The following is a 27986-nucleotide window of genomic DNA, read 5'->3' as shown; positions in this document are numbered from 1 at the left end:
TCAGGTGGCCAGCGTTGCGCTTTAAACGCTGCCACCTGAACGGCAATTTAAAGGGCTGCTTCTACTTCTTCAGGCACGGTCATAGCGTAGAATATACCTGACAAAGCCTAACGAAAATACAAACCTGACTGAGTTGTGGACAATTTAGGTGATTGAAAGCGGATGTCTGTAACTCAGTGAAATGATGTGGCTGTTGAGTAGGGATGGCTCATAATAAGGGGCTGAATGAGGAAGGATCTCTGAGCGACAAAGGAAATATTGGTACGACAACTGGCTAAATGCATAACATTTCCGAGTTTCAATGTGAATAGTCTGAATGGAAAGATTAAGAGAAAAAGTGTCCTGTCGTACATAAAGAAATTGGGAGTGGACCTAGCTTTCCTCCAAGAAACTCATTTCACAGTAGTCGAACACCAAAAATTCAAAAGAAGATGGGTGGACCAGGTACTGGCTTTCTCATTCGGTTTGAAAGCAAGGAGGTGGCAATTTTGGTCAGGGAGTGTTCCAATGAATGGATAAAAAAGGTAGATTTGTAGTGGTGCACTGTCAATTTTTTTCCAAGTACTGGACCCTGGACAATCTATACGACCCAAATATAGATGATGAAAAACTTAGGCAGGACATTTTCCTGATTGGCAGAAGCAAAAGAGAATTTTCTAATTTGTGGAGTTTTTTTGCTTTTGTTTGGATCCTGTTTTGGACAAGTCAATGAAAATAATAGTGAAAACACAGATGGCCACTGGCACTATTTGCAGTATGAAGAATATGAACTCGATAGATGTGTGGAGACAAGCATCTGATTATTGTTTCTACTCGACTCAGCATTACTCCTACTCTAGAATAGATGTTTTCCTGGCTTTAACACATATAGAGCTTATTGAGTGCATGGTGAGTCTACTTTCAGATCATTCACCTTTAGTAGTCAGGATAAAGATGCCGGACAAACAGGAAACGGTATACAGATGGCATCATAATGCATTGCTGTTAAAGAAACTGGAGATTTGTAAGAGCACAGATAGATCTGTTTTGTGAGTCTAACTGCACTTCCACTCCAGATAAAGTTTATCTGGCGGATTGGCGAAGCATTTGCCAGAACTAACCAAGAAAGATCAAATGGGCTTTGTGCAAAAAAGCATGCAACTGACAACTTGGGCAGACTGCTAAGTAGAATACATTTGATGCAAGCCAGAAATAGTTCGGGGTGGGTGGTGGCTCGCCATTCCACTCGATACAGGACAGGTATTTGACAGGTTAAAGTGGAACTTTTTATTCATAGTCCTGGAGAAAATAGTGATAGGATTAGTTGGATAAAAGTGCTGTATTATGCACCCAAAGCAAAAGTTGTGATTAATGGGCAAATTTCTTCAGCCTTCCCGCTTACAAGGTCAAGCAGACAGGAATGCTCACTCTTTCCAGCTCTGTTGATACTGGCATGGAATCTTTGGCTGATGCCATTCATTAGGATGCACACATTAAGCAGTTCCAAGTGGCACAAGAAGAACATAAAATCAGTTTATTTGCTGATGATGTTCTGATATATTTGACAGACCCAATAAATCCATTGTCGAAGCTGCCCTCTACTCTGGAAGACCATGGGGAGACTTTAGGTAAATATTTACCTAAAGTGGCCACAAAATGGGATCCTGTACCTGGGAATTAAAATAGATAATAATCTAAATAATTTGCATAAATTAAATTCCCCTTGCTGGGAAAAATTCGAGGAGGACCTAAACAGATGTGCAGGGTTAACTGCATGAAAAAAGAATGCGTTGCCAAGACTCCAATATCTCATTGAGACCTTGCCTGTGACATTGCCCAGGGGCAATTTTTCCACAAAAATACTTATGGAACAGGAAGGTAGCCAGGATCTCTATCGAGAAATTAACCTGTGACTCTAGTCTTGGTGGATTACAGATGCCGGTCTTTAACAAATACTATTGGTCAGCCCAATAACATTCATGTCCTCACTCTTTGCAGGTGGGGGAAGAGGTACAATCCTTGGTATAAATTGGTCTGTGCTTGGTAGGCTTGAGAGTAGCAGAGGACTTTATATCCAAGGGGGATGCCAAATTGCTATCTTGGAAAACAGACAGTGCCATACTATAGCAGATTATTCACATTTTGGGTGAGCTAAATCAGTATTTAGGAATAAAACTAGGGTTGTCTCCAGAAATTCCCCTAACTCCAAACCGGCTAACATCTTTGACAATGGGTAATAGGATCCTACACACCTGGTGCTGGAATGGCATCAAGGAAAATCAAGGAAAATTAATGTCATTTGAGCATCTTAGGTAGAATTACAATTTGTAAAATAAGATATTCCACTGCTACCTTAAGATAGTATCGTTTTTTGCAGATCAAATTGGGTCCAACTGTGCCTACCAAAGTGCAGTGACTTAGAGACCTTGATTCGAAAGGGGATCACGTGGAAATTCATTTTGCCAATGTATTCCCTGTTCCAAGAAGAAGGACGCAAACGGTCACCATAAATCCAGACAGAGGTGTGAGTCGGATTTAGGATTAATAATTGATGAGCGATGCTGCTCAGCTCAGCATGACAGCAGTGATCAATGCCAGGTACAGATACAGGCTAGTGCAATATAATTTTTTTGTATCAACTGTACCTGACTCGCAAAAAATATGCGGGTCAATAACTGATCTGTCGGATCATTGTTTTAGCTGCCGCATTGAGATAGGTACCTTAGTGCATGCGACGTGGATATGTACCATAGTGAGGTCTTTCTGGACTGAACTCGAGAATTTGGTGAATTCCTAGGGAAAACTATTGGTAAAGAATTCCCACAGGACCCTGACCTGTTTTTGCTGGGTAATAATTATGGACCTAAAACTTAAAATGATGCTTCCAAATTCAATTCCTAATGATCGCGTTGGCGGCAGCCAGGAAATCTGACATTTGCCTGAGTACTGCGAAATGGAGCAGGAAGCTGCAAGCCTGAGTTAACCTGGAAAAAGTTACCGATAACTTGAGGGGAACGTATGGCAACTTCCATAAAAGAATGGCAGCCGTATCTGAGACATATAGGAGGACGGCTGTGTAAAAAAGACATCTTTGCCACGCGGTCTGGCTCAATCCGATTCCTTCACAATGGCTGGAGAGGGGGTTGAGGGCACGGTGTCCGCCTCAGTCCAGCCAGGAAAAGTCAGGAAAACAAAGTGAACACCCCCCAATCTCTAGCTGCTGGTCCAGGCCATACCCATAACTCCTTGATATGATTTACCCCTGTGTTTTGTACTTTTTAATGTCTTAATTGTTTTTTTTTTAGGTTTCTTATTTTCGTCTTTGTGTTAAGTATTTGAGGTCGAGGGAATAGGGTGGGGAAGGGAAAAAGGGAAAGGAGTGTTAGTCTTGGACATGACAAAGAATATGCATAGATGAGATTAGGATAAGCTGAAATTGACACAGATTTGTTAAAAAGTGTTGGTGACAGATGAGTTCAATTTTTAAAACTATAAATAAAATATTCAAAAAATATCTGGGCGATGCTCTTTATTGTCCCCGACTGGGACCTGCACAGCATATTTGAATATTTTCAAGTTCTCTGTTATATTCAATTTTGTTTCATATTTCCAACATCCAGAGTGAGTTTGTATATTTCCATCTGTGGTTCCATTCAAGGATTGGTGCAGCTTTTCATTTTCTGAATGTTTGGGATCGGCTATTCCTGTTTTAAGTAAATTCCTGTCCAGAGAAGTGGTGCCCCGTTGTTGCATGGATTTCCATCCTGGGAATCCGGTGTCTGTGATCGAACATAATTGGAGAAAAGCGATACCTTTTATGATTGGGAATATGTCCATGCGCTGCGGGACATCGATCCTGAAGGTGAATCTACTGTTGCAGGGAACTCATGAATAAGGTGGAGGAAAGGGACCTGCACGTGTTGTCGTGTTGATTGTGGATAACAGATAATTAAGTGGAATTAGAGTTCAGTTCCCAGCCCTTAATTATTTTAAGTGAAAATCAACGTTGCCTCTCATACACCCCATAGATCTTTCAATGCAGTTCACCGTGAACTTCGATGTTCATTAAATCGCTTTCGTTTTTCTGCCAATGTTTATTGTTTCAGGTGGTCTGGCATCTGTTGGTCATTGTGTACGGTCCTTGTATTGCTCGTGTACCTCATTACTGATATCCCTGTCCGATTCTCAGCTTCCCCTCTCCCACAGGCTGCACAGTTGAGCAGCTGCAGCAGGAACGGCTGGCTCCAAGCACAGGAAATCCTGACCTCGGGTGCTGTCTGCCTGAAGTTTGTGTGCGTGGGTATCCTTTGATTGCTTAAACATATCATGTTTCCTAATCGCAACGAACACAGACACAACTTTTCTCGAGTCTGTTGCAAGAATTACTCTATCATATCACTACATCATCTGCTGAACCTTATCTCGACTCCTTCTGACCATGCTACATTTGGGTTTTTTTCGGTGTCCATTGAATTGTGCGCATTGTTCCAGACACGACTCCACCAATCCCCTGTATATTACAGTAAAGCCTCTCTTTTCTGGAAAATAATGCTGTCCTTTTGGAATAAAGTTCCATGTGCTGTGATCATTCCTTACCACGTTCTGGATATGTGGTAAGGACATTCTGGAGACCCAGATCACTTCACCCTGTAATATTTCCCCTACCTATTCAATCTCAACTAGTCCTATCTCGCGTTCATCGCTCGACCCAACCTACCCACCTCACTTCCCCATTGATAAATTACACCTCTTTCCAATGAAGTCTAAATTTATCCATTCAGTTTTAACTGTTTTTTTTTCATCCTGGGATCCCCTAAAATCTCCTCATTATACAGCACCAACCATAATCGTTGTCAGGGCATTCCAAGAACCTACAACTCTCACTGTAAAAATTCAACCCATGGCGTCACCTCTAATTTTTGCCTCTTCATAGAACATAGAACAATGCAGCACAGTGCACACCCTTCGGCCCTCGATGTTGTGTCGACCATATATTCCTTCGAAAAAGAAATGCTAAACCTTCCCTACCCCATAACCCTCTATTTGCCTTTCATCCACGTGTCTCTCTGAGTTTTTAATGCTCCCAATGTTTCAGCCTACAGCACCACCCTCAGTAAGGTATTCCATGTATCCACAATTCTCTGTATAAATAGAATCTTACCCCGGATGACACCCCCAAAACTGCCCTCCCTTAACTTTGTACTTATGTTATCTTGTGTTTGTTGGTCCTTCCCATGGAAACTGATGCTTCTCAAGCACCTTATCTTGTAGACCTCTGTCAAGTCTCCTCTCAACCTTCTATGCTCCAAAGTGAAAAATACCAGCTCTGCTAACCTTGCCTCACAGGATATATTTCCCAATCAAGGCAACATCCTGGAAATTCTCCTATGCACCCTCTCCATAGCTTCCAAGTCCTTCCTATAATGAAGTGACCAGAATTACACACCATGCTCGAAGTGTGCTCTCTACTCTTGGATTCAATCCCCCTATTAGTGAATACGACTATCCCATAGGCCTAAAATATCCCATCAACCTGTACGGTGACCTTGAGGTATGCAAGGATTTGGAACCCAAGGTCTTCTTTTCATCCACACTCTTAAGCAACTGACCATTAACCCTGTACTCGGTATTCTGAATAGTACTTTGAAAATGCAGCAACTCAGAAATCTCCAGATTGAAACCCATCTTCAACTTTTCTGTCTATATCCTCTTGTGACCTCTGACAATCCTCAGCTTCCTTCACAACTTCACCAACATTCATGTCAAATGAAACCCTACTGAACATCCTTCTTCCTGTTCCTCCAGGTCATTTGTCACAGTCACAAGGACCAGAGGCCCCAGAACAGATTCCTGCAGCACTCGACTAGTTACCATCCTGCAAGCAGAATACTTTCCTTCCACTATTATCCTCTGCTATCTTAATACAAATCAATTATTTGTCCACACAGCCACGGTTCCACTAATCCTGTGCCTCCTGAATTTCTGGATAAGTCTCTCATGGTGGATTTGCCAAATGTTTTGTTAAAGTCCATGTAAGCACACCCACTGCACTCCACTCACCAATTTCATGTTACCTCCTCAAAAAGCTCAATTAGACCTGTGAGGCATGACCTTCCCTTTACAAAGGCATTCCGAATATCCCTGAGCAGATTCTAGTTCTCCAAATGATCTAAGATCCTATCCTTAAGAATATTCTCCATTATTTTGCTCATGATTGACGTAAGATTCAATGATCTATAATTCCCAGGTTTCTTCCTATTACTTTATACAAGGGGACAACATTTGACATTCTCCAATCCTCTGGAACCTCTCCCATAGCAAAAGAGGATTAAAAAATCATAGCTAATGTCCCAGCTATCTCGACCCTGGGTATATATCGGCCAGTCCTGAGGACTATCAATCTTGGTGTTTTTAAGATATTCCAGCACATCTGCTTCCTTAATCTTCACAATCTCTAGCATGCAGGGTTGTTCAATTTCAAACTCACTGTGATCACTGTCCTTTTCTCTTGTGAAAACTGACATATAGTATTCGTTTAGGACCTCCCAACCTCCTCTGACTCCAGGCATATCGTGCCTCCCTTATCCTTTATCAGCCTCACCTTGATTCTCGTAATCCTTCTGTTCTTTATGTACACATAGACTTACTTGGGGTTCTCCTTAACTCCACATGCCAAGGCCTTCTTATGCCTCTTTCAAGTTCTCATGCCCTTTCTGAAGCTCCTTCCTGCCTACCATACACTTCTCATGAGCACCTTCTGTTTCCTATTTCCTATATTTAAAGTATTCTTCCTTCTGCCTCTTGACTTAACTGCCTCACCTACTTCATCAGCAATGGTTCCCTTTTCCTACAATCTTTTCCTTATCCCTGTGGGGAAAACCTATCTTGAACCCTGCACACATGGTCCCTAAAAGTTCTCCACGTTACCTCTGCACTTTCGCCCTTAAACATCTGTTTCTAATTTACTCTCGCTGGTTCCTGGCTTATCCCTTCCAAATTTACTGTTCTCCTGTTAAGCACTTTCCCATTTTGACTGTTTATGTCATTTTCAGTGGCTAAGGTGGAACTATGGAAATTGTGGTCACTGTTACCAGAATTCTCCGCCACCAAGAGGTCCACCATCTGATCAGGTTACTCTCCAGAATCAGATCCAGTGTGGTGTATCCTCTAGCCACCCAGTCAACATTCTCTGCCAATCATTATTAGAGATGTTGAATAATCCATAACTGTAACTCTGTATTTCCCACACCATTCCAAAATCTGCCTGCTTATCTACTCCTTGGTGTCCTGAATGCTATATAGGGGCCTATAGACTACACTCAGCCTAGTGGTAGCTCTCTTCCTATTTCTGACTTCCATCCACACCGACTCAATGGACACTCCCTATGCAACATCCTTCATTACTATAGCAGTTATACTATCCGTGACCACTCCTCTATTTCCTACATCCCATCCTATTATTTTTTAAAGTATCTAAACCCAGGTACCTGTATCAGGCAATCTTGCCCTTCCTGTAGCCAAGTTTCTGTAATGGCTGCAATATCGTAGTTCCATGTATGCTCGAGGTTCATCCCCTTCATTCCTAATACTCAAAGTGTTGAAAAAGGCACATTGCAACCCCTCTAACTAGACCCTCTCTATGCTTTGCACACTGCCTGTTCTTCCTCGCCAACTCAGAGCACATAGCATCATGCTTTTGTCCTACCCTAACCCTTTCTTCCTTAATCTCTGCACTCACTTTCTGCTTCCCATGGTCCAAACCCCTGCCAAATTAGTTTCAACCCTCCCCCACTGCTGAACAATACCTGCCTGCCAGGATATTACCACCACCCCTGCCCCCACCACCTTCCTCTTTTTGTACAGGTCATACCTTCACCAGAAGATATCACAAACATCTAGAAATCTAAACCCCTGCCCTCTGCACCAATTTTGTACATTGCTTTGTTCACATTGAAATTAAATGTTGATGCACCTGCAAACCATCTAGTAGATGCTACCATCATATCCATCACATGATCTACTTAAATACATAATATTTGTACTCACCCTCTTATCCTTTGTTGGCTGTTGATTGTTCCACTAACATGATTTTAAATGCAATTTAGTATATCCATATACATCACTGGTATATTAGTCAATGTACAGTTAAAATAGTGAATTTGATGGAAAAACCATTGAAACATAGAATGCTACATCACAGAAGATAGGTCATTCGACCCTTTTAGGCCCCACCAACCATTTTTCTGCAACTTCCATTGTCATATACCCATTTGATATCCCTCCAGACCAATCCCATCCATGTTTTTTATTCCAATTTCACATTTGTTCTTAAAATTTATGATCGAGCCCACATTCACCAGATCAATGGCAGCTCATAGCACACTCAGTATGAATAACTTTCCCCTAATGTTCCACCTAGCCTTTCCCTTCTCAGCCTAAAACAATGTCATCTCATATTTATCTCCTCCTATCGAAGTGGAAAAAGCCGACTGACATCCAATCTGTCTATATTTCCCTTAATCTTGTAAACCTCTAGCAAATCTCCACACATTCTTCATCGCTCCAAGGGAAAAAATTCCTGACATCTTCAATGTTTCCCTGTAACTCAACTCCTGAAGACCTGCCAACATCCTAGTAAAGCTTCTCTGCACTATTTCAAACTTAACAATATTCTTCCTGTAATTAGGTACCCAGAACTCCATACAACAGTCCAAATTTGGGCTCACCGTCTTAACAAACGTCAATATAACATCCAAACTCCTATACTGAATATTATGATTAATAAAGTCCAAGATGCCAAAAGGCTTCTTTGCAACACTGTGCACATGTGACACCACCTTCGAGTAACAATGTATCAATGTTCCCATATCTCTTTGCTGCTCCACGATCCTCAGTGCCCTCCCCTTTACTGTGTATTTCCTATCTTTTTTTGCCCTTCCAAAATGTCTGCATTAAACTGCATCTGCCATTTATGTCTATTCTCCCATTTAGTCTGAATCTTCATTGGTGTCCACAATGGCTCCGATTTTTCTGTAATCAGCAAAATAGCTTATTCAATTTATCAAAAAATAAGATCCAGATCACGGACATTGACAAAAAAAAGACATTTAATCTCATGGAGAACTCACATATTTCACGTATTTTGCACCAGATTTTGGCGCAATCACTTGTTAAATGGAGCTGTGCTGAAAACATATATTGATTTCTTCGATTCTTTCCAGTAATTAAAGATAATTAGTTTAATTTTCAAAAATTATTTATTCCACGGCCAGAAAAACATACGTGGACGGGTGTATTGCGATCCCATTATCATCTATTTTTTTCTCTTTCCTTGAAGTTAACTTGGTGGCGATTGTGACCTTGGCACGAAGAAAGTGCAGCCTCTCCAATTGTATCATTCGTTACCTTGTGGGGATTGCAGCGGCTGACCTCTTGCTGAACATCCATGATGTCATCTTAAGGAACATTGTTGGAATATATTTCCCATTTTCATTCCTGACCATTACCCCCGTGTGTTCTCTTAACTGGGTCCTGATATGGGCAACAACAATGATGTCGTTCTGGTTCACACTGGGTTTTACATTCGATCGGTTTGTTGCCATTTGTTGCCAATATGTTAAAATAAAATATTGCACCGAGAGAACGGCGACACTTTTTCTCGGCACGGTGACTGTGCTGAGCTGTGTTACAAACTGTCCCTGGTACTTTACAATGGACCCAGGTTTTATCACTAACGGTAAACCGCGGGTTTGTGTCTGGAATAAGGCATTTTTGACTTCACCCACGTGGGCTTCGTTTGATTTGTTCATATTATCTTTAACTCTTTTCCTTCCATTTGTATTGATTTTGTCCTTCAATGCACTGACCGGCAGATTTATTTTCCTCTCTGGTCGGGCCCGCAAGAAGCTCAGGGGCCGCAGAAATGGAGAGAATGACCCGGAGATCGGGAAACGGAGGAAATCCATTGTTTTACTTTTCAGCATATCTGGCAGTTTCATATTGTTGTGGAGTATTTTAGTTGTATACGTTGTGACTGAGCGTGTTTTAGGCGCTGAGTACTTCGTCGGCAGTGATTTTCCAGCAATCGCATTCATGGTCCCGCTTCTAAGTACCTGCACAAACATGGGGATTTATGTACTGACCCTGAGAACATTTCGAAAGGAGCTGATGGAGGTGGTGAAATGCCCGGTGACGCTCATCGCCAAATGTATGAAACCTTAGATCCGAGTGTACCAACAGGTATATGAAGAAATGTTAACCATTAGCAGACAGACACCTAACGAGTGTTGGTTACACATCCTAACCGCGAAACCTATCCGCTAATTCAAACAGATGTAATTTAAAAGCCAACAGGTATTAAAGAAATGTTGGAAAATCTGATATTCAGATTTATTCTCAGAGTACACACATCACATGGAACCCTCAGATTCTTTTACCTGTGGGCGAGTCAGAATTACCACCTAATGTTAGCGAAAACACTGCACTCAACATGTACAGGTAAAGAAATGTAAACAGATAACGAATGGAACCTATCTGTCCAATACAAAGAGAATAAAAAAAGCAATCAATTGCACAAGTGAGGGGTCTAAATGAAGTCCTGATTGAGTTTGTTGTTGAGGAGTCTGATGGTGGAGGCGGAGCAGCTGTTCCTGAACCTGGTGGGGCGAGTCTTGTGGCATATACACATCGTTCCTGAGGGCAGCAGCGAGAACAAAGCATGTGCTGGGTGGTATGGATCCTTAATGATTTCTGCCGCCTTCCAGTGTAGTTGATCCAGCAAGAGCTTGGCATCATCCGTGTGTGAGGCAATGAGGAAAGGCGGCGGTTATAAAACTGAAAATAAATGTATAAATCCGTTTCCGTGCCACTTTGTTTGCTTCCTGCTCCTTGCCCAGTGATAGACGGACGATCAAGGTGGCGAAGTGAGCAATCAATCGGAGACGCCCATGGAGACGCCCATGGATGAGAGTGGTGTTTCATCATACCTGGGCCCACTGATCGGTAGTGAACTCCGCCTCTATGGGCGGAGCTGGAAAAAAGTCTTGAGATCAACGTTTCACTTCTGCTCTTGCAATGCATGCAGGTCAGTGGGAATATGGAAATGATGTTTCCGCACAGAGTAGAAGGGCCGACTGACCAACAACAATCCACTGGACACGACAGAATAGATAGACATTTCGGCTAATATATTGGCCTAATTATTATCTTGCTTTGTTTCACTGATCTGCACCATGACCATAACCTTCCAGACCACACCGGTACCGTTTTATTTAATGGAAAATGACAAATACAGCCGGCTTTTTTACCATTAAAGAAGCAGCATGTTCCACTCCCTCACCGCTATCCAATTCTTTTCCACATCTGGACAATTTATATTGACCCGCAGTATTTCTGACCCTTTCGTGTTCATGATGATCTCTTCTTTCTGGCACCGTTGTCAAGTGTAGTTGATGCCACACAGATAAAAGTGAAGAATCTGTATTTGGAGAAGATGGACATAGCGAAGGGCGGCACTGACCCTCGTAGAAAGGAAATTAGAATTCAAATGTCAAGATCTAAGAGTCCAGATTCAATTTATTGTCATGTATTTGAAAACTGGACCAGATTACGAGAAATTGTTGCAGACAGTTTTGCCATCGGTAGAAATTTCCTGAAAGAGATGCAACATTTCTAAAGAGAGTCCTCCCAGAGTCACCGAGTGTCCGTGGATTCTCCTCCATCGCTTCTGCAGCAATGCATAGTCCAGCCCAACCATTGGCTCCTTGAGCTCAAGTCCAGATTCAAATCTCTGATACCATCAGGAACCCTTCAAAGCCCTCTTCACCCTCTTGTACACGGTTCTGTCACATGGTACCCCTTCAGCTACTTTTGAGCCAGTCCCCAGCAGTCCACAGTTTTGTATCAAAATCTATTAACACCCGTCTCCAGCATCCACAGCCTCCGTCGTTATTTGCCTCAAGTCACGTATAGCCCGCCACCTGTGTGGCTTCTTCAGCCAAATAACCCCTCACAGGTTCGCTGCCGTTGTTACCGTCCCATCTCCTCTGCTTTCCTTTCTCCCATAGGGGTGGTCTCCTAGCCGTTTGGAGAACTGCGTCCATTCTCCGCTTCCCTCAGTCTGCAACCCCTCATGGATTCTGTCCAGCAGAAGCCCCAAAATTTTGTATGTCCCCTGAGGTCACGGGATTTTAATCAAACTACTGTCAGGTCCTTTAATTGGCCATTGAAAGCATAAATGAAGCGGACCCCGTGGGAGCGCTGTGTCTCCGCTCCCTGCTCTCACATTTTCTGCCCCGTACAGCAGTCCCAGGAGCGCTGCCATTTTCTCCACTTCAATATAGGATCCAATAATATAAGGATCACCTTATTGACTCCTATGGAAACGGAAACAATTAGTTTGATTGAATGTTACCTCTCAGCAGAACCTGTCTATTTCCCATTCAAGGCTCTGTACTATTGACCAGAACTGTTTCAGTTTATCGAGTAAAATAGATCTGCACTGCCGAATCAGATCATTTCAATTTTTGCTGTGAGAGAAGATCATTAACATACATGATCGCAAGGATCATAAATTACAGCATAGACACTTCAAAGTTAAAAAAAAAAACACCCAGAAAACACAAAGGAACTGCCGATTCTGGAACCTCCTCATATGCAGCTTCAGGATTCCCCAATAAACAGGATACAATATTCCGATAGATTAACATCACAAGTTAAAAAAGAGAAAAGCAAGTGCAGACGGGATAAATGTCTTGCAAAAGAGCGAAGATGACCGGATTTTGAAAGCTCAATGGGTTTCTGGACACTTTATCCAAATGTACGTAATGTTATAAACAAGGTCAGTGAACCTGTGGCATAAATCAGTACAAAGGGGTCTGATTTAATGGCCACTACTACGGCATTGTGGTTCCAGAGTGGAGGGCACTGGGGATTAAATATCCAAAGATATCAGGTAATAATGAGGGGCAAACAGGAAGCTATTGGGAAGTGTGCTAACGTTATTAGTTAAGGAAGACATCAGGGTAATAGTGAGACGTGATGTAAGATGTTAGGAGCAAAATGTCGAGTCCGTTTAAATTGAGATTAGGAATAGTAACTGGAAAGAAATCAAAGCAGAAGTTGACTAGAGGCCACCTATTATTACAGTGGCACGAGCAATAAACCAAGAATTATAAAAGGCATTCAAGGATGGAACTGCTCTTATCGTGTGGGTCTTTAACATGGATATAGATTGGACGAATCAGGTTGGTCCAGGCAGCCTGGAGGAGGACTTCATCGTGGTTGGCTTTCCTTATTATCATATTACTGAACCTGCAAAGGAACATGCTATCTTGGATCTGCTCCTGTACAATGATGCAGGTAAAATTATCATTCTTTAGATTGGGATCCACTTGGAAAGATTGATCTAAATATGACTGAGTTTTTCATATAATATCATATAATAACATAACCAGTTTGTTATGCCAAAGCAAGGGGAACTCGATGTTGTTGAATTCTCTGAACACAAGCTAGGTGGAGGGACAGTTGAATACCAGTGGAGGACTTTCAGAAAGATTTCTAAATTAAAGTTTAAACTTATTGTCATATACCCACAACAGTGTCATATTACACGAAATTGCTTTTGTCTGCTGTACGGCAGATGTATTCACTATCGGAAATAACTTGCCTGAATGGTCACAGTTAACATTTAACATTTCACACAAGCACCAAGCACAAGACAGTCCAACGATAATTTGATATATTGAAAGAACAGAGGGAAGGATTGTCACAGTCTGTTCCAGATTCGATACATTTGCAAAGACACTGATTTTTCAAGGGAGGGCCATGTTAACTGCTGGAGTGTAAACAGCTATTTGAAGCAGCTCTATGGCCAGTCATTCTGTAAAATGCAGAAGGAAGTGAAATTCAAGAGGATTCCTATCTAATGATGAAATGCATGCTCTCTGAATTACTGGGCCTTTTTGGTGGATTGACCCGCACCATAAGGGTCTTTATATGGGGAGCAAAGTGCTTCATTGTGATTCTGACTAACAGTTGAGGTCACCTTGTTACTTGTATAGACCACGGCCAAGGAATTGTAAAATTAAGCCACCCACTTCGAGTCTTGCCTACAAAAGGATCAGGAACCCGTGAGGATGGACATTTCTTCAAAGGCAAAACATATATAAATAATGAATCTATCACATCCACAATTCTGGTCTTCCCAACAGTTCATCATTAATTCTGGGCATCAAATCTCATAGGACTACGTTTCTACGCTGAATTTGAAAGACTGATCTTGAAGTAACTTTCTAGATTATGGTCTGGAGGTTAATGGTTTGGGTAACACAGACACAGACACACACACACACACACACACACACACACACACACACACACACACACACACTCATATATGGAAATAGATGTGGATAGGTGTAGTGTTAAGGATAGTTTAAAAGTTAAGATTATATTTTAAGAGTTAGAAATAAAGTTAGTTTTTAAAAATTGAACATGGTCTGTTTCATTTTCTATTGGTGCACTTTATGTGCGGTTCATAACAAAATTGGGGACTTGTCATTCGAGATTTTGTTATACCACATTTGGCACTAAGAAAGCTTAACCAAACTGGGGAGTTTATAATGTATGTGCTACAGAAGGCAGCACAGAATTTGGAGCTTTGTAATCAATTAAATTTAGATTAGGATGAGACAGTCCTTTTTCCAAGCTAATTGAGAGCCTTGGGTGTGTGTGTTAAAGCAGCAATGGATATTGAACAGGTTATTGAGTCACCATCTCCTACAGAATTGCAGAAGGCAGAAAGGGATGATTTGGTGAATATTGCTCAATTGTTGGGACATTCTGAAGGAAATTTATCCCTGAGGAAGGTGGAGATAAAGGAAATTATACCAAGGAAATATGTAGAAGAGGGCAAGTTTGAAGATGCAGAATTAGAGAAATTTCTGAGTGTAAAACTATTAAAGCAAAGCTCGTGTTTGAAAGGAGTGAGTTAAAAATTGTGGCAGAGGAAAAGAAAGATTGCAAGTGGTGTTAGAGGAAAAAGGAAGACAAAGACAGTTTGAGTTAAAAATGGAGTAAGGTTGCAGTGGTATCAGGCAGATCAGACAAAGCAGAATTCTATCTTCTAGCCTAACTGAGAAGTTTATAGCCAGTACAGAGGTGTGGTTAGTTCCTCCATTTCATAAAAGTGAAATTGCTAATTGTGATTTTGCAAGGAAGAACCATTTTGACTGTAAAGAGAAAATAGATTTTGAAGGAGCTTTTTGAAGTGCCTGTTGATGAAGTAGAGAAAGACGATGAGGTCAAACAATAATCATGGCTTTTATTAGCAGGAACTCATGGTACAATGATGAAAGACATTAGGTGCATATATAGTTATACCCAAGGGGAGTGTCCTTAACAGTAGAGATAATATCCAGCCAATGTGAATACAGCAAGGCTCGCCAGAGGGGAGACAGGCAGCTTGGCAGACATTCACCACGGTTTTCCCCCATCCCCGACAGATGAAGGGTTAAAATCAAAAGAACATCTTCTAGGAAAGACTGAAGCAAGCGATACATGGATACCATGTTCAGCATTGAGGATAATGTAACTGCCAAAATACGACAGTATCTAGCATGCAATCAAAATATAATGAGATGCTTTATGAATATGTCAGCCTATCAGGTTGTTGATGAATTCTGCTGCTTCTTCTCAAAACAGATGGCTCCTTTGCAACCTTGGGAACGGGTACATGTCCTGGGTCTGTAGTGTGGGATGGACTGACTTCTGGACCCGCTCCAGAATCACCAGTGTGAGGCAGTGGAGCCTCAGCATGGCCATCTGAAAGCTTACTAGGTGTCACAGGCTGGGGGAATGAGCCCAATCCCTCAGGTTCACTCTGAGTAGGATAATATAAAATATGTCAATAAATTCTCTGGGGGAGCATGGATAATATGCTGCAGGATCAAGTCACTATTAATGTTTATACCTTAATATGTTAAGGGTGTTGTGGTTGTTTTATAAGTTAGCAAAGACAAATCAATTAGGACTTTTTAAAATTTTCCTTGTCTTTTTTAAAATTCTTACTATTTTTATGTCACTTGTGTCATCAAGAATCGTCAAAAAGAATAATCTTCAAATAGATATATTTTGAGGATAGAGTTGGGGCATTTGAAATGGGGATACATGAATAAATTTAAAATAATATGAAGACATTGAAATTTATAACTACTAATATTAATGAAATACAGAATCAAGTTAAAAGGAAAAATGATTAAGACGACTTAAAAACATAAAAATACATAGAGCATTTATAAGAGAAACAGATTTAACTGAGGTGCAACATTTTAAATTGAAGAGAGATTGGGTGGGTTATGCATTTTCCTCATCTTATAGTTCAAAAGCTATTTTAATCAACAAAACATTACCCATTAAAAGAGAAAAAAATAATTAAGAATCCAACGGGTAGATATATCATGATGAACTGTCACATTTATTCGGAACATTGGATATTATTTAATATATATCCACCTGAAGATGTGATAACAAGAAATTTATAAAAGTATTTTTACACTTAGGAAATACTCAAGGATCAAACCAATTTGGAAGCTTTAGGGCCGATTGACTTGTGCTTAGTTATCAGTCGTCTGAGTTTAACTCAACCTCCAGCTTGAAATTAACAATAAACGGTGAAGGTATAAATCACCAGCAGAAAACCCAGCAACTATGAACATTGACCAGTTCATAGAGAACCCTTCAGTGGTTAATTGGAAAATGGCTAAAAGGTCAGAACTGATGGTTATAGTTGGCAAGTTAAAACTTCTTACAGTAAGAACTGGCATGAAAAAGAAGGAAATTGCTTGAAAAATTGTTAAGCCCTATGTAGGAAAGGGGGTATTTGAAGAAACTGCATTCTCCAAAGGAGAATACTTCGGAGGAAGTAAAGTTGGCTTTGAGAATACAAGAGTTAGAGGAAAAAAGAGAGGCAGAAAGGAAAGCCGAACAGGAAGCAGTAAGGCAGGCAGAAAGGGAAGAGAGAGAGAAAGAATGGAAACATGAGCTAGAACTAGCTAAATTGAAGCTGACCCTAATGCAAGGAGAGGGAGAAGCCCAAAACCCATGTGCTGGTTTGAAGGAAAGGTTTCTAGTCAGTAGAAGTTAGTTCCTCCATTTGAGGAAGCTGAAATAGACCAGCATTTTCAGTATTTTGAGAAAGTAGCTGTAAATTTAAAATGGCCACCAGACCAGTGGTCACTCCTGCTACAAAGTGTTCTTAAAGGGAAAGCCCAACAGGTGTATTCGTGTCTCATGGTACAGCAAGCAGCTGATTACGAATTTCTGAAGCAGGCTATACTCCAATCTTATGAACTAGTCCCAGAGGCTTATAGACAAATGTTCAGGAGTTTAAAAAAGGCACCAACCCAATCTTACCTGGATTTTGCTTCTCGGAAGGTTGTGTGTTTTGATCGGTGGTGTGCCTCAATGAAAGTATAAAATAACTTTGATTTATTTAGGAAAATCATTCTGATTGAGCAGATTAAAAATTGTGTTCCTGACGATATTCAAGAGTATAATATAAAAACTTGGCAAGAATTGGCTAATTGGACACCAGGGATAACCATTCAAAGGAATACTGCTGACAATCCAAGTAGAGTAGAAACAAAATCTAGAAGTGAGGTTAAAGGAAGAGAGAAAGAGAAATGGGTGAAGGAAAATTTTTCAAGTGTTATTTACCACTATTGTATGAAGCCAAGGCACATAAGAGCAATTTGTCCTGAACTGAAAAGGAAGAAATAGAAAGTGGTGGTACGAACCATCTGTGTTCAGAGTGAGAAAGTTAGGGATATTTTTAAACCATTCCTGACTGAAGGTTTCATTTTGTTTAAAGAAGGATCCAATCAAGTGACTGTTAGAATACTGTGGGATACTGGAGCAGCCCAATAGCTTGTGTTACAAGCCCAAAGAAACCCAAACCCAGCAGCAATAGACATTCACCAAGACAAGTGGCTTTCAAAACAAAAGTTATATTTAATCAACTTCAAATGTGAAAATAGAATCAAACTTTAATTTAACTCTATTTTTATACTGTACTCTGTACCGCAAATCACCCCCTTCTAATTTTAAATGCACATGTATGTAATGTGTGCATTCATGTTGTTTGGTTCACAGTTCAATCTCACTTCTCCTTCTTCCAAGTTCTCTGCTTGCAGGCAATCACTGTGAACAGAATGTAACGTATAAAGTTCACCAGGCTTGATGCTTGAAAGGTAGATGTTTACCGCTCAGGAAGGTTCTTGTAGGGTTTGCAGAGAGAGAGATATTTGTTGCTCGAGGATTTCCACAACTGAGATAACATCAATAGTCACCTCAGGGTCTCGATGATTAAACTTGCCACATCAGGGTCTTCTAGATGGTAATTGCTTTCTTCAAGCTACCACAGAGTTCCATTCCTTCCTCTATTTCAAGAGAAACATCAGACAGATAGCACTTCCAGCCATCGACTGCACTGGAACTTGCTTTCATAATTTTCAAATAGTTCTCCCTGGATTGCCTTTCTCAATTCCTTGTCAGTGTCCCACACATTGACTGACTGACTGAGGTGTTCACTCAACTCTCTCTCTTTTCCAACTGCAACTGCAAAAAGAGCATGTGATCTATGTCTTGCAAGACCCCCAACTTCTCTAGCAAACAACAGCTGTTCTTTCTTCTTCTCAAGTTGTTATCTTAGTTAAACAATCCAGAATTGACCTTTCTGTGAGCACTTTGCAGAAATGGTACTGATAGACAGCATGACTCCAGCAAGAAAATGGTGAAGCATTTTATGATGTCAGTTCAATTACCACTTACATGTGAAAGGTGCTTACATTCTCCAGAGATCCTGCAATGTGAATTCTTCAGTCTTTCAAATAAGATGTGTGTATGTATATGACCTACTTTAAATCATATAAATTCTCCCCAAATATTAATATTGTCCCATCTCCCTTTCTTTAAAGGAATTTTAACTGAGTTAAAGTTCAGGAATAACTAAACTTTAAAAATATAAAAATTCACAATATATACATGTCATAATAAATATGTTGACAGCATATTATACAAGACAATATTTAACATTTTGAGTGATAGTCCACTATTATATTATTTAAACCTCTGAGATGAACAATTTTCAAATTATATTCTCGTTATATCAAACTCCAGTTTAACAATCTTCTGTCCTTGTTCTTCATTTTATTCAATAACACCAGAGGATTATGGTCAGTAATTACCACAATTGGTTCTTGAGATACACATCAATATTCTGCAAAGGTAACACAATTGCCAATAATTCTTTCTCAATAGTAGAATAGTTCTTTAGATGAACATTTAATCTTTTTGAAAAGTAGACAACTGGATGGTCGATTTCATTATGTTTTTGCAATAAAACTGAACCTACTGCTCCCTCACTTATATCCACTGCTACAGAAAGAGATTTATCAAACTCAGGAGATTTTAATACTGGATAATGTAATAGCCTATCATTTTAAATTTTCTAAAGCTGCCTGACATTCTAAAGTCCACACAAATTTCTCCTCCTTCTTCAAAAGCTTGGTTAAAGGAAGAGCAACCTCAGCAAAATTTCTGCAGAACTTCCTATAATACCCTGCCATTCATAAAAACCTTCTCACTGGTTTCTTGCCATTGGGAATAGGAAACTCAGAAATTTCATTCAATTTTGCTTGAATAAGTGCAACTTTGCCAATACTAACTACATGACCCAAGTATGACACAATGGCTATTGCAAATTCAGTCTTTGCTAAGTTAACTTAAGTTTGCTTTGGATAATCTTGCAAACAATTTCATTCCTTGAAATGTTGCAGGAGCATTTTACATGCCAAAAGGTAACACATTGTACTCACATAAGCCAGATGGAGTAACAAAAGCTGAAATATTTTTTCCTCTATCAGTTTAAGGCACACACCAGTAACCCTTCAACAAATCCAACTTAGTAAGAAATTTAGCTTTTCCAATCTTATCAATACAATCATCTATTCTTGGAATAGGATAAGCATCTGTTTTAGTTACTGCATTAACCTTCCTGCAATATGTACGAAACCTCACAGTTCCATTTGGTTTCGGTACCAGAATACATGGAGAATTCCAATCTGAGTTTGAAGGTCTAATAATATCATTTCCCAACATATATCCCACCTCCTGATCCATATTTTTCCTTTTCTGAACGTTTATTCTGTATGGGTGTTGTTTAAAGGGATTTGACTCACCAACATCCACATTGTGATAAATCACTGATGTCCTTTTTAGAACGTCAGGAAAAAGATCTGTGTTCTTTAAAATTAAATCCTTCAACTGTATCTGTTCTTGTGAATTGAGATGAACTAACATTTTCTATCAATTTTTCATAATTTCTGAGTTAGACAATTGCACAGGAACTATGGTTTCGTTAAGGTTACCCTCACAAGATTTTATTTCCATACTCTCATGATCCACCACTTCCTCCACTCTGCCAGCAGCCAACACCTCTGATAGAGATTGGTCTCCACCACCATGATTCTCATAATAAGGTTTCAACATATTTATGTGACAAACCTGAGTTTTATTCCTTCTATCTGGAGTGTTAACAACATAGATAATATCATTCAATTTTGATTTAACTGTGTCTGGACCAGAAAATCTAGCTTTCAAAGGATTGTCATGTGTTGGAATAAAAATCAAAACTTTACTTCCGACCTTAAATTTCCTCACTTGAACTTTCATTGAATAAACACTTCATTTTACCCTGAGCTATTTCTAAATTCTCGAGCTAAAGTCCACTCTTTTTGTAGCCTTACTTTAAATTTAGAAACATAATCCAGCAAGTCCAACTGCTCATCCTAATTCACCCACTGTTCTTTTAATAACATCAAAGGACCTCTAAACTGATGCCCAAACACAATTTCAAAAGCTAAAACCTAATGACTCCTTCACACCTCTCTTGCTGCAAACAACAATAAATGAAAACCTTCATCCCAATCTTTCCCATTCTCCAAACAATAAATCCTCATCATAATTTAAAGATTAGAATGAAATCTTTCCAAAGCTCCACGAGTTTCAGGATGACATGGAGATGAAGTGATCTGTTTTATTTCCAACTCATCAATTAATTGTTGAAACAATCCAAACATAAAATTAGATCCCTGACCACACTGAATTTCTTTTGGTGATCCAAACACTGTGAAAAATCTTTCCAGAGCCTTCACCACCATTTTAGCTTTAATATTTCTGAATAGTATAGCTTCTGGAAATCTTGATGCTGCACACATAATTGTTAACAAGTATTGATTTCCAGACTGAGTTTTTGTCAAGGGACCTACACAATCCACAATATCTCTAATGAAAGATTCCCTAACATCAAGAATATGTTGTAATGCAGCCACTGGAGGACCCTGGTTAGGTGTCCCCACTACCTGACAAAAATGCCCAAGTGCCAAGGCTGGCCACCAAAGCGAAAGGACACGTAGCCGGTTCTGGGGGGTGGTTGTGTGGCGGTGCACATCCTCATGGTGAACCGGCCCCACTTGTATCACCACATGGCAGGGTAGCCATGGGGAAATGGCCTCATCAGAGGTTTCTCTCTGACTCCAGCATCCCTTCCAGCTTACACCCTGGGCAGCGATTATGATGTCACAATGCACCAGGTGACTGAGCTCAAGCTGCCCTTAAAGGAGCGTGCTGAATTTGAATAAAAACAAATTGACCAGGGCCAGTCGCCGTGGTGTTTCTACCACCACTGCTGGGGACCGCCATCTCGGGAGATGATTTACAATAAATATTTATAATCTATCAGCAGAAAGTGAATAGATTGTCAAATGAGTCTCGAGTGGCAGTTTGATCTGTGAGGTGGATTCCAGAACAGTGAAGGGTAACAGGAATAGATTAGCAAAGTACACAAATGCATTGCTGATGCAGTGTAATGCAGGTACATGTGGGGATAGCCAATTCAGTGGCAATAATCTAAAGGGAGATTGTCACCTGAACATGTCAGGAAAGTGAGTGATGTAAATGGACAGTCATGTACAGTTCAACCATTAACTTTACAAAAGACAACGTCGAAGTTAGCGCTTTTGGGATTCCTGACATGCTGTTCAATTGTTCTTGAGAACTATCATGGTTACATCCTTCGACTTGATTGATTTGAGTTTTGAATGTGTAGGTTGTTATATATAGAGAATTTAGGTTAAAATGGCTTAAGTTAAAATGTGATGATTAATCATAAAAAGGGAAGCCAGAACGGACAGGGAGCTTACTAGCAGCCAAGGACAAAAGGTTCAGCTGGATATGTTTTTTTTTAAACATATCTTTTCATGGTCATAGTGAGAGACATGCAGGAGACAAAAGATTGATAAGAAGGGTGAGAAACAGAATTTAGTGTATGTAGAGTTCGCAGCGTACGTAACGAACGTGATAATTAAAAATGCAGTTGTACTTAGAATGCTTTTGCATACTAACCAATTAAAACAGTATTAATAAGTAGGGGAAGGGCAAACAACAAGGGTATAAAAATCAATGCACTGTATGTATCGGGGCTTAACTGGTGAGAAGCCAGTTGAGTCCAACTCTGCAGACTTGTAAATAAAGCTTATCATGTCATCAGTTTTAAAGAGACTCATGTGTGAGAAGTTTTATTTCTGACAAATGGGGGCTCGTCCGGGATCTACACTCCAGCCGTGAGGGGAGGCGAGAAGAGGGACATCGGAGGTGGTGCACCCCGCTGAGTTCAGCGGCTCCTAGTCCCTTGCTCGTCGCTTCGGGCGGCTTGAGCGAGTGGTATCCGGACAAGGTGACACGACAAGACGGAGAGGAGAAGGGTGACGGTTCAATCCCCGAGAAGACACCGGTAAGTGACGACTTACGATTGTGGTGTGGGGATTGGGTAACAGGTGTAACGGGATACACCTGTTTGGATAAAAAAAACCTAACGTAATAGATCAGGTATAGAGCTTTTGTTGTGGCGTGAGGACCCTGTCGTGGGACTCTAGGATAGACCCCAGGGAAACCTCGGCGGTAACCGAAGGAGGGACAGCACCTCCGACGAAGTGCCGAGAAGAGAGGGGTCGACCCCAGGGAAACCTCAGCGGTAACCGAAGGAGGGACAGTACCTCCGACGAGGCGTCTGAGAAGAAGGGAGTAGGGTCCAGAATGAGAGGGTCCTCAGCAACAATAAACGGATCTAGGTGGGATAATGGGAGGATCAAAATCTAAGGGCTCATCTGAAAATTCAGGACAATTCCTGGGAGTTCCCCTTGACAGCCCTTTGGGGAGAATGTTTGAAAATTGGGATAGTAAAAGATATCGAGACAAAAACAAGAAAAAGATGGTTCAATATTGTCTCCTTTGGTCAAAACAACCTATTAAAGGTTCCTCGGTCTGGTGGCCGAAATTTGGATCTGATGAGGATTGGGTTAGACAAGCATTAAAAATATATGTAAATTCGAGACCAAAGGTGAATCAAGAAGAGTCAGCGTATGCATTTTGTTGGGTTCCCTGGCCAGGATCCTTAACAAAATGTTTTAAATTGAGGGTAGCGGGAGAAAAGAAGTGGGAACCTCTGGACAACCTTCCCCCTCCTTATATTCCCCCGGTGCCTACTGCGCCCGAGGAAAGCTCATTACCGGAGGGGAAAGGTGATGAATCTGATTGCCCCGAAAGGGGCCAGGAAAAAAAGAATGAATTAAGGGAGTCGGACCCTAAACTTCCACCGGTAAACCGACCCTGGACAAGATCCCAGACTGGTCCAGGACCATCAAAGTTTTCAATAAGCCTAAATCCCCTGAGGGAAGTTCCTATGGGAGGACCGGGAGGGGGAACGGGATATGTGAATGTTCCCCTAACTAGTACAGAGGTGCGGGGATTTAAGAAAGAAATGAAAAAGTTATTGGAAGATCCTATAGGACTGGCCGAACAGCTCGACCAATTCCTGGGACCAAACACATATACGTGGGAAGAGATGCAGGCAATAATGGGAACATTATTCTCACCCCAGGAGAGGCAGATGATTCGACGGGCTGCCCTCCTCATGTGGGAATATGAACAACCTGGGGACCCCAGACCCCATGAACAAAAATATCCCTTAAATGAACCCAGGTGGGACAAACGAACACACGAGGGATTGGCAAGTATGAGACAATATAGAGAGTGGACAATTAAAGGGATACGGGAGGCTGTGCCAAAGGGTCACAATTTCACCAAGGCATTTGGGAACCACCAGGGGAAAGACGAGTCCCCTACTGATTTCTTGGAGAGGGTGAGAAAGAATGTCCAACAGTATGCGGGTGTAGACCCTAGTACACCAATGGATCAGGACCCAAGGAACAAGAAATGAGGGGAGATACAATTAGACTCTTGAATTATCTGGGGAAAAAGGGTCTACGGGTGTCCAGGAACAAGTTACAGTTCGTTGAGAGAACTGTGGTATATCTGGGACACCAGATAAGTAAAGGACAGAAACGGATTACCCCTGAACGGATTGCGGGAATCACTAGAATGCCGTTACCCCGTAATAAGAAGGAAATAAGACAATTCCTGGAACTCTTAGGTTACTGTAGGTTATGGATAGAGGACTACTCAGCGTTGGTGAAGTTTATGTATGAAAAGCTGACAAATGAAAATGAATATCCATTGAAATGGACCCAGGAGGAGGAGGGATGGTTTGAGGACTTGAAGCATCGCCTGACACGAGCCCCGGTACTCACTCTGCCCTCTTTAAAACAGCCCTTCCAGCTATTTGTCACTCATAACCAAGGAACAGCTGTGGGAGTTTTAACACAGGAAAAAGGCGGTCAGCGACACCCAGTGGCTTTCCTTTCCAAAATGATGGACCCAGTGTCATGATGGGCTGACAAACTGCCCATCGATGGCTGACTGATTCTCGCATATTAAAGTATGAAACCATTTTAATAGTCGGAGAAGATCTACAGTTTGCAAAGATTAATAGCTGCAACCCAGCTCAGTTTTTATACGGCAGTGAAACAGAGAGAGAGGTGGAGCATGACTGTGTCGAGTTGACGGATCTTCAGACCACGACCCGAGAAGACCTTTGCGATACTCCTCTGGGAGAAGGATATGAATTCTACATTGACGGCTCCGCCAGATGTGTTGACGGAATGAGAAGAAGTGGGTATGCTATAATAGAAGGAAATACTTGGAAAGTAGTAGAATCCACGAGACTACCCGGAAGCTGGTCAGCGCAGTCCTGTGAACTATATGCCTTGCAGAGAGCCCTCAGAATACTGGCAGTGAAAACTGGAACGATTTACACTGATTCCAAATACGCATACGGGGTAGTGCATACCTTTGGTAAGATCTGGAAGGAGCGTGGTCTAATTACATCAAGAGGAAAGGAATTGGCACATGAACAGATGATTACTCTGACTTTAGAAGCCTTGACATTACCCCAGGAAATAGCAGTGGTCTACATATCAGGCCATCAGAGGGGAGATACCCCGACAGCAATTGGAAACAGACTGGCTGATGAAGAAGCCAAAAGGGCAACCATGCAACAAGAAGTCCGTTTGCTGACCTTAATCCAAATAAGACAAGGCATAAAGAAGGCTCCCATTTTCACTGCTAAGGAAGAAAAGGATATGGCTCAGCTGGGCGCAAGCCAGCTGCCTGATGGAACATGGAAGACACCAGATGGAAGAATGGTTCTAAATACAGAAATAACTCGCAATATTTTAATTGATTTGTAATGCACCCAAGCCTTATGTGACACAGTGCTTCGAGAATATGTGTGTAAGGGAATCTACACCTTGGCCCAACAGGAGGTGCAGAACTGTCACCTATGCACAAAAATTAATAAGAAGATAATGAGGACAGGGACCATGGGAGGTCAACCATTAGCCATACGCCCTTTTCAAAGTATCCAGATCGACTTCACAGAGTCACCTCAAGTCCAAAGATGGAAGTATCTGTTGGTGGTAATAGATCACTTTACCCGATGGGTGGAAGCCTTCCCAACAGTAAATGCTACAGCCTCTACAGTAGCTCGCCTCCTCCTAGAACAGATAATCCCCAGATATGGTATAATGGATTCTATAGACAGACAGGGGTCCACATTTTTGTTCAAAAATCCAGCAATTGATTTGTAATGCATTACAGGTCTCTTGGAAATTGCATACCCCTTGGCATCCACAAAGCTCAGGGAGGGTTGAACGTATGAATGGAACCCTAAAAATGCAATTGACAAAATTAATGGTGGAAATTAAAATGCCTTGGATAAAGTGTCTGCCCCTGGCTTTATTGAGAATTCGTACTGCCCCACGAAAAGATGTAGGGTTGTCCCCTTATGAAATTATGTTTGGGCTTCCCTTCTGGAGTACAGTTGAGGGGTGTCCCACCTTGGGGGAAGGGGATATATTTGTTAGGAACTATTTACAGGCACTGTCACGCTCTCTTACAGATTTACGAAAGAGAGGACTATTGGCACAAACACCGCCTCTAGACTTTTCTTTACACAAAGTGGAACCAGGAGACTGGATTCTCATCAAGACCTGGAAAACTGAAAAACTCCAGCCCCAGTGGGAAGGTCCATACCAAGTTCTCTTAACTACAGAGGCTGCAGCACGAACAAGAGAGAAGGGGTGGACGCACGCATTCAGATTTAGGGGACCTGTAGAGGCGCCTCAGGACCCTGATACGAACTCAGATTGGACTTGTGTTCCTGGAAAAAAACCTCTTACCTTGCGATTTCGCAGAAAGATTTGATTCACAATGTTATTGTTATGTTCTTTGATTTTTCTTAGTTTGCCTATGTCTTTATCAGGTGTGAAATGTAAGAAATGCAGAGACACAGTGGTCCTGTTTCAGGACCACTTTTGGGGAAGAAAGGAGGGTAATTTTATTTCCCATACCTCAGTTCCTGAGAAATGCTGGGCAGAAAATACCACCCAACATCCATATACCCCTTGTGTGGAAAAAGAAGGAAATAATATGGGTCATTATATACAGATTCCTAATACCACTCCTTTCCCTCTTAACGGTTGGAAGGGTGACTCAGGCCCACCATGCCCTGATGGACTCTGGTTTTGCATACACCAGCGTACTGTTCCAATAAGAAATTCCACTCCACACTCGAAAGTGCCTGCCCCTTTAAGACAGCCGGACTTAGATCGAGTCCATCCAAATAACCATGAAAGTTTCGGTCACGCAGTTGGGGGAGATAACCTTTTTGTTGATCTTGCAACTAGAATTGCAGGAACTTTTAATGTAACCAATTGTGGGTCATCGGAGGTATTTTATTCCTCCTACTTGTTTTGCCCTGTATTATTCCCTGTCTACGCAGCCTGGTGATTTCCATGGTCCAACAGGCTATGCAACCAGGGGGACTGGGAGACCCCGTTAGAATTTTACTTCAGCACGAGATTAATTTATCATGAAACGTTTCTCTTCCCCGAGTTAAAATCCCCATTCATATATATATAATACACACATTTTAAAGAGAGAAAGGGGTGGATTGTTATATATAGAGAATTTAGGTTAAAATGGCTTAAGTTAAAATGTGATGATTAATCATAAAAAGGGAAGCCAGAACGGACAGGGAGCTTACTAGCAGCCAAGGACAAAAGGTTCAGCTGGATATGTTTTTTTTTAAACATATCTTTTCATGGTCATAGTGAGAGACATGCAGGAGACAAAAGATTGATAAGAAGGGTGAGAAACAGAATTTAGTGTATGTAGAGTTCGCAGTGTACGTAACGAACGTGATAATTAAAAATGCAGTTGTACTTAGAATGCTTTTGCAATACTAACCAATTAAAACAGTATTAATAAGTAGGGGAAGGGCAAACAACAAGGGTATAAAAATCAATGCACTGTATGTATCGGGGCTTAACTGGTGAGAAGCCAGTTGAGTCCAACTCTGCAGACTTGTAAATAAAGCTTGTCGTGTCATCAGTTTTAAAGAGACTCATGTGTGAGAAGTTTTATTTCTGACATAGGTGGCTGCAATTTTCAACTGCAATTATGAAACGGCACCACATTCCAATTTCTTCACT

The 27986-nt window shown here is 41.2% G+C and overlaps 3 long non-coding RNA genes across 11 annotated transcripts in view; 2 read left to right on the top strand and 1 right to left on the bottom strand.

Moving 5' to 3' along the window:
• The window catches only part of LOC138753897 (uncharacterized), a 154351-nt gene that overhangs the window by 74698 nt on the left and 51667 nt on the right, over positions 1-27986 (bottom strand). The window lies entirely within an intron of this gene.
• LOC138752410 (uncharacterized) lies at positions 7-9674 on the top strand. 5 transcript variants are annotated; one of them, XR_011350616.1, is made up of 4 exons: positions 7-888; positions 2357-2577; positions 4186-4275; positions 9317-9674. It is a non-coding gene; the product is annotated as an uncharacterized lncRNA (long non-coding RNA). The 5 variants fall into 5 exon arrangements; XR_011350614.1 differs by having other exon boundaries at positions 4086-4275; XR_011350615.1 differs by having other exon boundaries at positions 4169-4271; positions 9317-9673.
• On the top strand, positions 21701-27893 carry LOC138753896 (uncharacterized). Its single transcript, XR_011351494.1, has 2 exons — positions 21701-22828; positions 26393-27893. It is a non-coding gene; the product is annotated as an uncharacterized lncRNA (long non-coding RNA).

The sequence above is a fragment of the Narcine bancroftii genome, chromosome 2 (assembly GCF_036971445.1).
Source record: "Narcine bancroftii isolate sNarBan1 chromosome 2, sNarBan1.hap1, whole genome shotgun sequence".
In the NCBI taxonomy this organism is placed as follows: domain Eukaryota; kingdom Metazoa; phylum Chordata; class Chondrichthyes; order Torpediniformes; family Narcinidae; genus Narcine; species Narcine bancroftii.
Note: the sequence above shows the minus strand (reverse complement) of the source record. Positions and strands in the feature narration are given on the sequence as shown.